The 12,083-nt window shown below is 41.2% G+C and overlaps 1 long non-coding RNA gene across 1 annotated transcript in view; it reads left to right on the top strand.

The window, feature by feature from the left end:
- LOC138748833 (uncharacterized) overlaps nucleotides 1-12,083 on the top strand; it is a 45,792-nt gene that overhangs the window by 20,800 nt on the left and 12,909 nt on the right. The window contains exon 4 of the long non-coding RNA XR_011348280.1: nucleotides 2,067-2,165. This is a non-coding gene — a long non-coding RNA (uncharacterized lncRNA). The remainder of the gene's footprint in view (nucleotides 1-2,066; nucleotides 2,166-12,083) is intronic.

The following is a 12,083-nucleotide window of genomic DNA, read 5'->3' as shown; positions in this document are numbered from 1 at the left end:
TATTTTAATATGTTAATCCCCTAGTTTTCGATTCTCCAATAACATCTTGACCACATCCACACTGTCAAAACCCCTCATGATGGGAAGAAAAGTGGAAGAGGGATATTTAGTGGGTGGGTAAGCAAGGCCTGGAAAACTAGAAAGAGAATTCTGAAGTGAAGCTATTGTTGGACAGGAGGATGGATAGGAAGCATTGATTGAGTATTAATCAGCATTTGACCTGGTAGGCAGGAGAAGTGAAAGTTGTTGCATTGGCACAAAATGTAATTCAGATCTCGGTGACAAAAGGTCCATGATCTCCTGGTATGAAATTCATACACCATATCAGCCTACATTTAGCCTTTTCCTTAAAGTAACAAGGAGAGAGAAGATTGGTCGTTTGGTGATGGTTCTATTTTCTTGGTCATTGGGTAGCAGCATAATAATGGAGAGAATTATTATTCAGTTCATGGCTGACATTTAACGTAGGTTAAACTTGTAAAGCCCAAGACCCGTACCAATTTGGAAACTATTGTAATGATGTGGTTGTATGTACTACAGGCACAGGCTGGCCCGCCTTCCTGATGACATTCTCTCCTAGACTCCTCCTTGGACTCCTCCCCTGTGAACTAGGCCAAAAAGGTCAAGTCTCCTCTCCCTCCCCTCATTTCCCTAGCTTGGACCCGGGCCATTAGTCTCAAGTGTAATAAAACCTATTGTTCCCCTCAGTCTTTGTCTCTGTGATTATTGGGGCAACTGATAGCATCCAACAACTATGTCATTATAACAGAGTAGCTACATATTTGCTTCCAATTTGTGGTCCCTTTTAGGAAATGGGTACTTAGTGCAATGCAAAAAGACTGTTGCAGGCACTGAAGAGCTCATTCTGACTAGAAAATTAACCCAGTGCCATTTCTGCCGGGTCAAGAGATTAGCTAGGATCAAATAGCTTCTTTTGAACTTGGCTATATTTATGTTCTGGTCAAAACTGTATGTCAACAACTCCATAAACCTGTTAATTGGTTATTCAACTTATCTACCATGAGATCTTGTGTACAAGTGATTCTCCCACTTCAACACTGGAAATAAAATCCATTTACAATTTATTAATCTGTGGTATTGAAGTCAATTTCTTCTCTCTTTTCCCATTTCTGATTCACAATCAAATCAAGTAATACTCCACCACTGTAAACCCAATCTAATGAAATTGATGGCATATTTTGCAATGGTCACATTTGAACACTTCTCTTTGAATTGCTCTCTGATGTGAAAAATTACCTTTCACTCTTTTGTCTAAGTGACAAAGTTGTGTCTCTGATAACATTTACCAGTTACATGCTTTTCTCCTGCTCATTGTCACATGGTACTGATGACATATGTAATGTAAAGTTTCAGGCTGTGATTATGTTAATATCCAAAGGCAATGGTGATTAGATAGAAGCTATCTGCAGGCCATATGCTGGAAAGAAACACAGTGCTATCTGAGATTCCCCAGCAATAAGGAGCCTACAGAATTTTTCCCAAGACATTAGGGGTTGATTTTTGCCTAAGCCAATAAACACAGCTGCAATAGTACATTTGGGAAAGGACTGTCTGTTTTTCATGGAAACAAAACAAATTTATTTATTGCATTGCATTTGAACATTTATTCTTTAAATTATTAACATTAAGACAAAAAAAATCACTGATTTTTAAAATTATGATAGTCAATAGCTTTAATTAAATAAGAATGAAAACTGAAGCTATGAGTCAGAAATTCCATATTCTGAAAGCCTAAGTTAATGTCCCAAATCAAATCCAAACATAGGAGCCAGCCGGGGTCCTGTGAATGGAACTGTTCACTTTGTCCCATGGCTTGTTCTAGCAGGCTTTGTGCTAAATGTTCTGTTTGTTGGTCAAGGTTAATAAATAACTTCCGTGATGTTATGGTATGAACTCTATGGACTTGCACAGAAATCTTCTTGAGCTGTTTTAACTGATGCATTAGTCCCTCTAAAGTAAACTATTTAGTGGCTGATAAAATGAAATGAACAGGTGGTAATCTTTAAATGTATTTTAACTTTGATTTTACATGTTTATCCATACAGTGTTCAGTCAGCTTGCTCAGTGAATTGTTAACCTCTGAATGAAATCATTCAGAATATAGAGACCTAAACAAGATGCATGAAGAGCTTGGCAAAAAAGTGGTGAGTGGCTCATTTTATTTAAGGCCTCTTTGCTGACTAGCTCTAGAATCTGAAACCCTGACATCAGTGAATAACATGGTTAAATCCATAAAGAGGTGAAAACGTGAAAATAAAATCACTGTTTCTAAGCAATATTGCACATAACTTTTTTCTTAAAAAAACAATTTAACACATTTTAAAATTATGCTAATTTAACTGTGCAGTCCACCAAAGTGCTGGAGAAGGTCAGAGGGTCATGCACCCCAGCATCTGCAGATTGTCTCATTTACCACCAATTTAACCAAGATGTCCACACCGCCTGTTATCTTCGAAACAGCGCTGATGCTGCTTGTGTTGAAGTGTTAGATTCATCTGGCTGCTTTAACAATACTGTCTCACCTTGACTTTCTTCAGAAACTTTTTACATCTTGACTTCTCTTGAACAATATCTGGGCGTCAAAAATTCTCCAATGTGGAAAATTTGCTATTCCCTTGCTGAACATTTACTAGGATTAAGCATTCAAATGGAAAACTATGGATTTTTTTTTCCACTAACTAATTCCTGGACTCTTGTTCATCAGCAATCACATCAGTGCCTTGATCTTCACTTCTGATCTGCTGGTTGGTCTCAAGGCATGAACTCCATTGTGCTCCATGGTGCTTTCTCTGTTTTCATTGCTTTCTTGCAACTAAAAGTGTCACTGCTTGAAGCAGTGGCCTGGATCTAATGTGGATCATCTTGGGATTTCACTTTATGGATTTTGTGCCTTTTAATATTCTTGTGCAACTCCTTGGGCATTCCCACATTTTGTTCCAAAATCTTTCTGAATTGTACTCGTACTGAATACACTTTTCCAAAACCTGCTCAATTCCTTCAACCAATCTCCACAAGCTTGCCTGTCAGCTGGAGTTGTAAGTTTTAAACAATCATTAACTTGCAACTGGATATATTCAATGAGAAATCCAAACAAAACATCATTATTAGCAGGCAACAGAGACAGGCATCAAAGCTGAAATCCTATAAGAGATCCATATAGTTAACATAACATAACAATTACAGCATGGAAACAGGCCCTTCTAGTCTGCACCGAACCAAACACTCCTCTAGTCCCACCTTCCTGCACAATGACCATAACCCTCCACCTTCTTCTCATCCATATACCTGTCCAGCTTTTTCTTAAATAATAAAATTTACTCTGCTGCCACTATTTCTCCCAGAAGCTCGTTCCACCCCGCTACCACTCTCTGAGTAAAGAAGTTCCCCCTCATGTTACCTCTAAACCTCTGCCCCTTAACTCTTAACTTATGTCCTCTTGTTTCAATCTCTCCTACTCTTAACGGAAATAGTCTATCCACATCCACTCTGTCTATCCCTTTCATAATCTTAAATACCTCTATCAAATCCCCTCTCAACCTTCTACGCTCCAAAGAATAAAGACCTAATCTGCCCAATCTCTCCCTGTACTCTATATGCTTAAACCCAGGTAACATTCTGGTAAATCTTCTCAGCACTCTCTCCACTCTGTTTATATCCTTCCTATAATTAGGCGACCAGAACTGCACACAGAACTCTAAATTAGGCCGCACCAACGTCTTATACAATCTCAACATCACTTCCCAACTCCTATATTCCATGCAATGAATGATAAAGGCCAGCATACTAAAAGCCTTCTTCACCACCCTATTCACATGAGTTTCTACTTTCAGGGAACGATGTACCGTTACTCCTAAATCCTTCTGCTCTTCTGTATTCTTCGATGCTCTCCCATTTACTACGTATGTCCTGTTCTGATTCTTCTTACCAAGATGAAGCACCTCACACTTATCAGCATTAAATTCCATCTGCCATTTTTCAGCCCACTTTTCTAAGCAGCCCAAATCCCTCTGCAATCCTTGAAAACCTTCTTCATCATCCACTATTCCGCCTATCTTAGTATCATCTGCATATTTACTAATCCAGTTCACCACCCCATCATCTAGATCATTAATGTATATAAACAAACAACAATGGGCCCAATACAGATCCCTGAGGCACACCACTGGTCACCGGCCTCCAACCTGACAGACAATTTTCCACTACCACTCTCTGGCCTCTCCCTTTCAGCCAATGTTCAATCCATTTGACTATCTCAAAATTTATACCTAAAGACTGCACCTTCCTAACTAACCTTCCATGTGGTACCTTATCGAAGGCCTTACTGAAGTCCATATAGACAACATCCACCACGCTACCCTCATCCACATTCCTAGTCACCTCTTCAAAATTCAATCAGATTGGTCAAACAATCCGCCCAGAAATCCGTGTTGAGTGCTCCTGATCAGACCCTGTCTATCCAGATATTTATAAGTACTATCTCGAAGAACTTTCTCCATTAATTTACCTACCACAGACGTCAAACTTACAGGCCGATAATTGCCAGGCTTCCTCCTTGAACCCTTTTTAAATAATGGAACCACATGTGCAATATGCCAATCATCTGGCACTATCCCCATCTCTAATGACATTTGGAAAATTACCGTCAGAGCCTCTGTTATTTCCTCCTTTACTTCTCTCAATGTCCTGGGGAATATCCCATCTGGTCCCGGAGACTTATCCACTTTTATATTCCTCAAAAGCCCTAACACTACATCTTTCATAATTACTATATTCTCCATATTTACCCAATTTGCTTTTTTTATCTCACATATCCCAATATCCTTATCCTTGGTGAATACCGAAGAAAAGAAACTGTTCAATATATCCCCCATTTCTCTAGGCTCCACACACAGTTTTCCGCTCTGATTCTCTAAGGGACCAATTTTGTCTCTCGCTTTCCTTTTACCATTAACATATTTGTAGAACCCTTTTGGATTAATTTTCACCCTGCTTGCTATAGTCTCCTCCTACCTTCTTTTAGCTTTCCTAATTCCTCTCAAGATTCCTCTTACATTCAATGTATTTTTCAAACATCTCCTTAATTCCATGCTTCTTATACCTAATGTACGCCTCCCTTTTTCTTCGAACTAAGTTTCCATTATTCCTTGAAAACCACGGCTCTCTCAAACCTTTTGCCCCTCCTTTTAACCTAACAGGAACATAAAGCTTTTGCACTCTCAAAATCTGATCTTTAAAAGACTTCCATCTCTCTACTACATCCTGCCTATAAAACAAATTGTCCCAATGCACACCCTGTAAGTCCTTTCGCATCTCCTCAAATCTAGCTTTTCCCCAATCAAAAACCTCAACCCTTGGCCCTGACTTATCTCTTTCCATAATGACATTGAAGCTGATGGCATTATGATCACTGGACCTGAAGTGCTCGCCAACACTAACCTCCGTCACTTGACCCATCCCATTTGCCAACAGTAGATCTAACACTGCTCCTTCTCTGGTTGGCACCTCTACATATTGTTGTAAAAAACTATCTTGCACACATTTCACAAACTCTAACCCATTCAGCCCTTTCACAAAATGTGTTTCCCAATCTATATGTGGAAAATTAAAATCTCCCATAATTACAACCCTGTGCTTATCACAAATATCCACTATCTCCCTACAGATTTGCTCCTCTAGGTCTCAGTCCCCTCCGTGTGGTCTATAATACACCCCTACAAGTGTAACCTCTCCTTTCCCACTCCTCAGTTCCACCCAAATAGCCTCCGTGGACGAGCCCTCTAATCTATCCTGCCTAGGCACCGCTGTAATATTCTCCCTGACAAGCAATGCAACACCACCTCCTCTTGCCCCTCTGACTCTATCACACCTAAAGCAACGAAACCCAGGGATATTCAGCTGCCAATCACATCCCTCCTGCAACCATGTCTCACTAATCGCTACCACATCATACTTCCAAGTTTCAATCCACACCTTCAGCTCATCCACCTTTTTTACAATACTCCTGGCATTAAAATATATGAATTTCAGAGATTTCCCAATTCTTAATCCCTGTTTTCCCTCATCTTTAATAACAACATTATTTCCTTTTCCTGCCAATTGCCCTTCATCTTCTTCTAGAGCATTTCCTTTCTCTATCACCTTCGCATCCATATTCAAATACTTACTACAAACTTTCTTTGTTTGCATTCTAAACTTCTCCTTACTGCTCTGTACAATTTTGCTCCCTCCCCCCAATCATTCTAGTTTAAAGAATCCTGAGTAGCCCTAGCAAATACCCCTGCCAGGATTCTGGTCCCCCTGGGATTTAAGTGTAACCCGTCCTTACTGTACAGGTCACATCTTCCAACCATTGCTTATGTTTTCCAAACTTCCCACAAACTCTTTTATTGATTAAATTATCTTATCTGCTCTATTACTTCATTAAATAGGGCATCCTACAAGAGGCAAGTATGTTTGCCACAAATGCAGAAGCATCTGGTCTACTTCTTTCGACAAAATCACCTTCTTGCCTTTGTATATGACCTTCCTAAAAACACTCCAAAATGCGGGAGGAACTCAGCTGGTCTTTCTGCATCCAGAAGAGACAAAGATACATTCCCGATGTTTCGGGCCTGAACCCTTCTTCAAGGAATAAGCAGAATGAACCAGAAACAGGAAATTTCAGTAAATCTCAGAATTCAGACAATGCTGGCCTGGGGGAGGAAACCAGACCAACAAAAAAGGAGTTAATTGAATATGATGAGAGGAGAGCGGAGAATTTATCATGTCTGTGCAAAAGGAGACAGGGAAGGGAGTGACAGAGCTGGGGGAAGTGAGGGAGGGGGGAATTACCAAAAGCCACAGATGTTGATATTAATGCCATCCAGTTGGAGGGTGCCTAGTCAAAAGATGAGTTGTTGTTCCTCCAATTTGTAGATTGTCTCAATCTGGGGACGCATGACAGATGGACAGATGTGTCAGCAAGGGAATGGGATGGCGAATTGACTGGGATGCAGACCAGACGATTGCTTCATTGATCGCCTCAGCTCTGTCCACTGAAATAGCATGGATCTCCCACTGGCTACCTATTTCAATTCCCCATCCCATTCTCTTGCTGACATATCTGTCCATGTGTCCTCAGACTGAGACCACCTCCAAACTGGAGAAACAACAACTCATCTTCTGACTGGTTACCCTCCAAATGGATGGCATAAATATCAACCTCTCTGGTTTTCATTAACATCGCCCTCCCCCCTTAAATTCTTCCCTGTCACCTTCCCCCAGCTCTGACTCTCCCTCCTGTCTCCTTTTGACATGATAAATGCTCACCCCTCCCCTTAACATATCCTATTAACACCTGTTCTTGGTCTGGATTCATCCCCCAGGCTGGCCCCGACTGAATTCTGAGACTTTCTGAGATTTCCTGCTTCTGGCTCCTTCTGTTTATTCCTTGAAGATGGGCTCAAGCCCAAAATGACAGCAATGTATCGTTGATTTTTTTTTTAATGTATGTTGAAAGACTGGCTGAGTTCCTCCAGGTTTTGAGTGTGTTTTTACTACAATCACAGTGTCTGGAGACTTTATATATGACCTTTATCTATTTCAATAATTTGTTTGCCCCAGTAAATAATAAATTTAAATTTCAACATACAACATAGTAACAGGCCATTTCAGCCCACAAGTCTGTGCCACCCAATTTACACTCAATTAATTTACACCCCCAGTACATTTTGAACGATACACAGACACGCGGAGAACGTACAAACTCCTTACAGACAGCGGGGGGATTCAAATGCCGGTCCTGATCGCTGGCGCTGTAAAGGTGTTGCGCTAACTGCTATGCCAACAATGGCACCCTAATATTTACAATATTGTCAAACCCATTGAGTTTGTAAATAGTAACAGATCTTTTAATGACTTGTTATTTTCTGTTGTGAATGTCCACCATATTGGGCGGTCAATGTCGCATCAACAACATGATAGAGAAGATACTGTTACAACATCGAGAGCATGTTACACCATTGTACAAACACTGAAAGGAGCAACTGTCTTAAAATAACTATCATTCTCAATAAAAATATCATATTTGCATTGTCAGTGGTTTTGCCATTTAAAAGCTTGTCAATTACCTTTTTATTTTATTTTAAATTCTCAGAAGGATCAGTCTTTGAATTATGCAGCACAGAGACACCCTTTCAACCAAACATGTCCATCAAATATCCAATTATACTAGTCCTATTTCACAAATGCTGAAGGATTCTGGACCTGAAACATTAACCATTTCCATTTCCAGCGATGCTGTCTAACTTGCTAAGTGTTTCCAACAATTCCTAGTTTTATTTCAGCTTAGGGCGGCACATTTGGCCTATTGCCTTTGCAGCTAGAATTGGTGCGTTCTCCCCACGTCTGCGTGGATTTTCCCCGGAGCCTTCAGTTTCCTCCCACCATTCAAAACGTACCAGGGCTGAAGGTTAATTGGTTGCAAATTGGGCAGCACAGACTCGTGGTCCAATACGGCCTGTTACCGTGCTGTCTGTCTAATCTTTTTTTAAAAATTACAAACATTTGCTGCTTTTTGATCACCATTTACCAGCACTTGGCCTGCAGCCTTCCATGCTGCTCCATGTACTCCTGAAATGTTATGAGAGTTCTTGACCCCACCCTATCCCCTCCTCCTTCGGGCAATATATTCCGGAATCCAACCGGCTTCGGGAAGAAAAATAGTCAAGCTATTTATCCCATCTATGCCACATACACCTCTATCAGGATCTCCTTCAGCCTCCCCCACTTAAAGGAAAACAAGCCCAGTTTGGCCCTGCAATTGAAATGCCCCATCTCAGGCAATGTCCTGGTGATCATCTCTGTACCCTCTTCAGCGCAAAAATATGCTTCCTATGGCGCAACCAGGATTGCACACAATTTCAGTTATGGCCTAACTTTTTTTTCTTCTTTGGCTTGGCTTCGCGGACGAAGATTTATGGAGGGGGTAAAAAGTCCACGTCAGCTGCAGGCTCGTTTGTGGCTGACAAGTCCGATGCGGGACAGGCAGACACGGTTGCAGGGGAAAATTGGTTGGTTGGGGTTGGGTGTTGGGTTTTTCCTCCTTTGCCTTTTGTCAGTGAGGTAGGCTCTGCGGTCTTCTTCAAAGGAGGTTGCTGCCCGCCAAACTGTGAGGCGCCAAGATGCACGGTTTGAGGCGATATCAGCCCACTGGCGGTGGTCAATGTGGCAGGCACCAAGAGATTTCTTTAGGCAGTCCTTGTACCTTTTCTTTGGTGCACCTCTGTCACGGTGGCCAGTGGAGAGCTCGCCATATAACACGATCTTGGGAAGGCAATGGTCCTCCATTCTGGAGACGTGACCCATCCAGCGCAGCTGGATCTTCAGCAGCGTGGACTCGATGCTGTCGACCTCTGCCATCTCGAGTACTTCGACGTTAGGGATGTAAGCGCTCCAATGGATGTTGAGGATTGAGCGGAGACAACGCTGGTGGAAGCGTTCTAGGAGCCGTAGGTGGTGCCGGTAGAGGACCCATGATTCGGAGCCGAACAGGAGTGTGGGTATGACAACGGCTCTGTATACGCTTATCTTTGTGAGGTTTTTCAGTTGGTTGTTTTTCCAGACTCTTTTGTGTAGTCTTCCCAAGGCGCTATTTGCCTTGGCGAGTCTGTTGTCTATCTCATTGTCGATCCTTGCATCTGATGAAATGGTGCAGCCGAGATAGGTAAACTGGTTGACCGTTTTGAGTTTTGTGTGCCCGATGGAGATGTGGGGGGGCTGGTAATCATGGTGGGGAGCTGGCCTAACTAATGTTTTGTGAAATGATACCATGCTCTTGCCTTTTATGTCTAGTCTATAAAGCGAGTATCCAATATGCCTTCAACCCTTGCCTCATCTTGTGCACCTAACTCCATTTCTCAAGTTCCTCTTTGGGCTTAACCATTCATTGTTTCTATCTTACCTTCTTCTTCTTCTCCTCAATATGCATCATGTTACATTTGTCATTATTAAATTCCATTTACCATTGTTCTGCCCCATGTTGCTAACAGATGGAGATTGCCATCTGAACCCAGGGTGTCATCTTGAATCCTTGTTAACTGCAACTCAGCAATTTAGTATCACCTGCAAACATACCTCCAACCTTCAACATTCATATCCAAACCATTCATGCATATCATAAACAATAAGGGTCCTTGCACTGATCCCAAAAGTACTCATTGCAGGGCTCCAATCATGAAAATCACTTTCCATTATTACCCGGTGCTTCCTTTTACCAGGGCAATTTTGGATCCAGTTTGCAAACTTGCCCTTAATATCACAGGTTTTTTTTTAATGCACAGTATGGTGGGTACCTGGAATGAGCTGCCATAGGAAGTGGGAGAGGTGGATGTGACTGAAATATTTAAGAGAGTAGGGCAATGACAGACAGGAAATGTTTGGAGTAAAAACACAATGCTGGAGGAACTCGGCTGGTCAAACGGTATACTTACAGATTAGATGGATATGTAATGAACGCAATCAAATGGGATTAACTTGGTTGGCATACCCAATGTGGGTGGAAGGGCTTGATTCCATCCTGTAAAACTTTAGGACTAGTTTCTGATGTTGGAACTTCTCAAAGGACTTATTGAAGTCTGTGTAGACTACCAAAAGTAAGATAAAGATTTAAAATTCTATCGCATGATTATTTTTATTCCTGAAAGAAAATTAGGGATTATGATAGACAATTTCAAGATGAACAGAAAGATGAATTCAGATTTATTGCAACATGTAGGAAGGTGGAGAAAATTGAAATTAACTTTTATTATATTTAGCATGTTTAATTGCATAATGATGTTGACACATTGCCCTAGTTCCATTGGCTTAAAAATGTTCCTCCACTGATTTCATTTGTACTCCACATCTGATGCCTCTTGAGTCGGTGTCCAACAATAGGGGGATGGCAATGATGGATTCCAGATGCCCTGATACCACTTTTTCATGGTCACAATGTCATGGTGAAACCTTTCGTCATGTTTGTCACCAATTGCACCGAGATCAGCAGGGAAGAAGTCCAAGTCTGAATGAATTTTCAATTGTATGTTGTGCTTCATGGTTTTGTATGCTTGGAGTAGACTTAAAATATGATGGGATATCACAAAAGTAGGTTATATCTATAAAATAGTATGTAATAGGAAATGGTGCATTAAACAAGAACTTACCAGTTTGAAGTTTGATTATTATTACGGGTGTGGTGAGATAATGAGATCCCATCTGGGAAAGTGCAGTGAATCTTTGAATCTCAAAAAAGATGACCGCTGGTATAATTCTGTCAAAAGAGCATTTTATTATGAGCCATACATGCAGGACTAGAAACAATGTTCGAGGTAATTATGGGAGGGTGAGGAGGGCATATTGTCTCACCTCTCCCATTACTCAAATAATAATCATCAAACTTCGAACCAGTAAGTTCTCATTTATTGCTCCATTATTTTTCATAATGCTTGTTGGTTCGCTAATATGAGATTTCAAAGCTCAGCGGTCGCTTTTTCGCATGGTCCAAAAGACCAAAGAGTAGATAAATGAACCTTCAGTTCGAGGCACAATTCAATCGGCAGCCTGCAAAATTGCTGCAGTGAAGTTTTGCCTCTCTGTCCTCAGAAGTTTATTGTAAAACCTGTTAATAGTTCTTTCAATTGACCATCCCACCTGATGGATGGGGACTTCTGCAGTAGACATAGCTGCCTCTCTGATTGAGTGAGCCCCAAATCAAGTGGTATCCATTCCAGCCAACCTTATGGACCTCTTTAGCCATCTGGCCAAGGTCTGAGAGGATGCCCGCTGATGCGGCTTCCTGTAACAGCAAACCAGAATCTCTCTTCCCCTCTGATATCGCGAGTACATTCATACATTGTTTCAGATACCGCACCACACATAATCTTTCTTTCATCCTCTTGATAAGCATATTTCCCACACTACAAAGTTCATTATGTTTCAACAAGTCATGAACATGAAATTCAACAAAATCATTTTCCCCAAATGGTATAGTCCAAGTGCAAACAAGTTAGTCTGTATTCTTTGGGCCAAACTCAAGGCCACAAGCA

The sequence above is a fragment of the Narcine bancroftii genome, chromosome 1 (genome assembly GCF_036971445.1).
Source record: "Narcine bancroftii isolate sNarBan1 chromosome 1, sNarBan1.hap1, whole genome shotgun sequence".
Taxonomy (NCBI): domain Eukaryota; kingdom Metazoa; phylum Chordata; class Chondrichthyes; order Torpediniformes; family Narcinidae; genus Narcine; species Narcine bancroftii.
The sequence above is the reverse complement of the archived record's forward strand: the minus strand, read 5'-3'. Positions and strand labels throughout refer to the sequence as shown.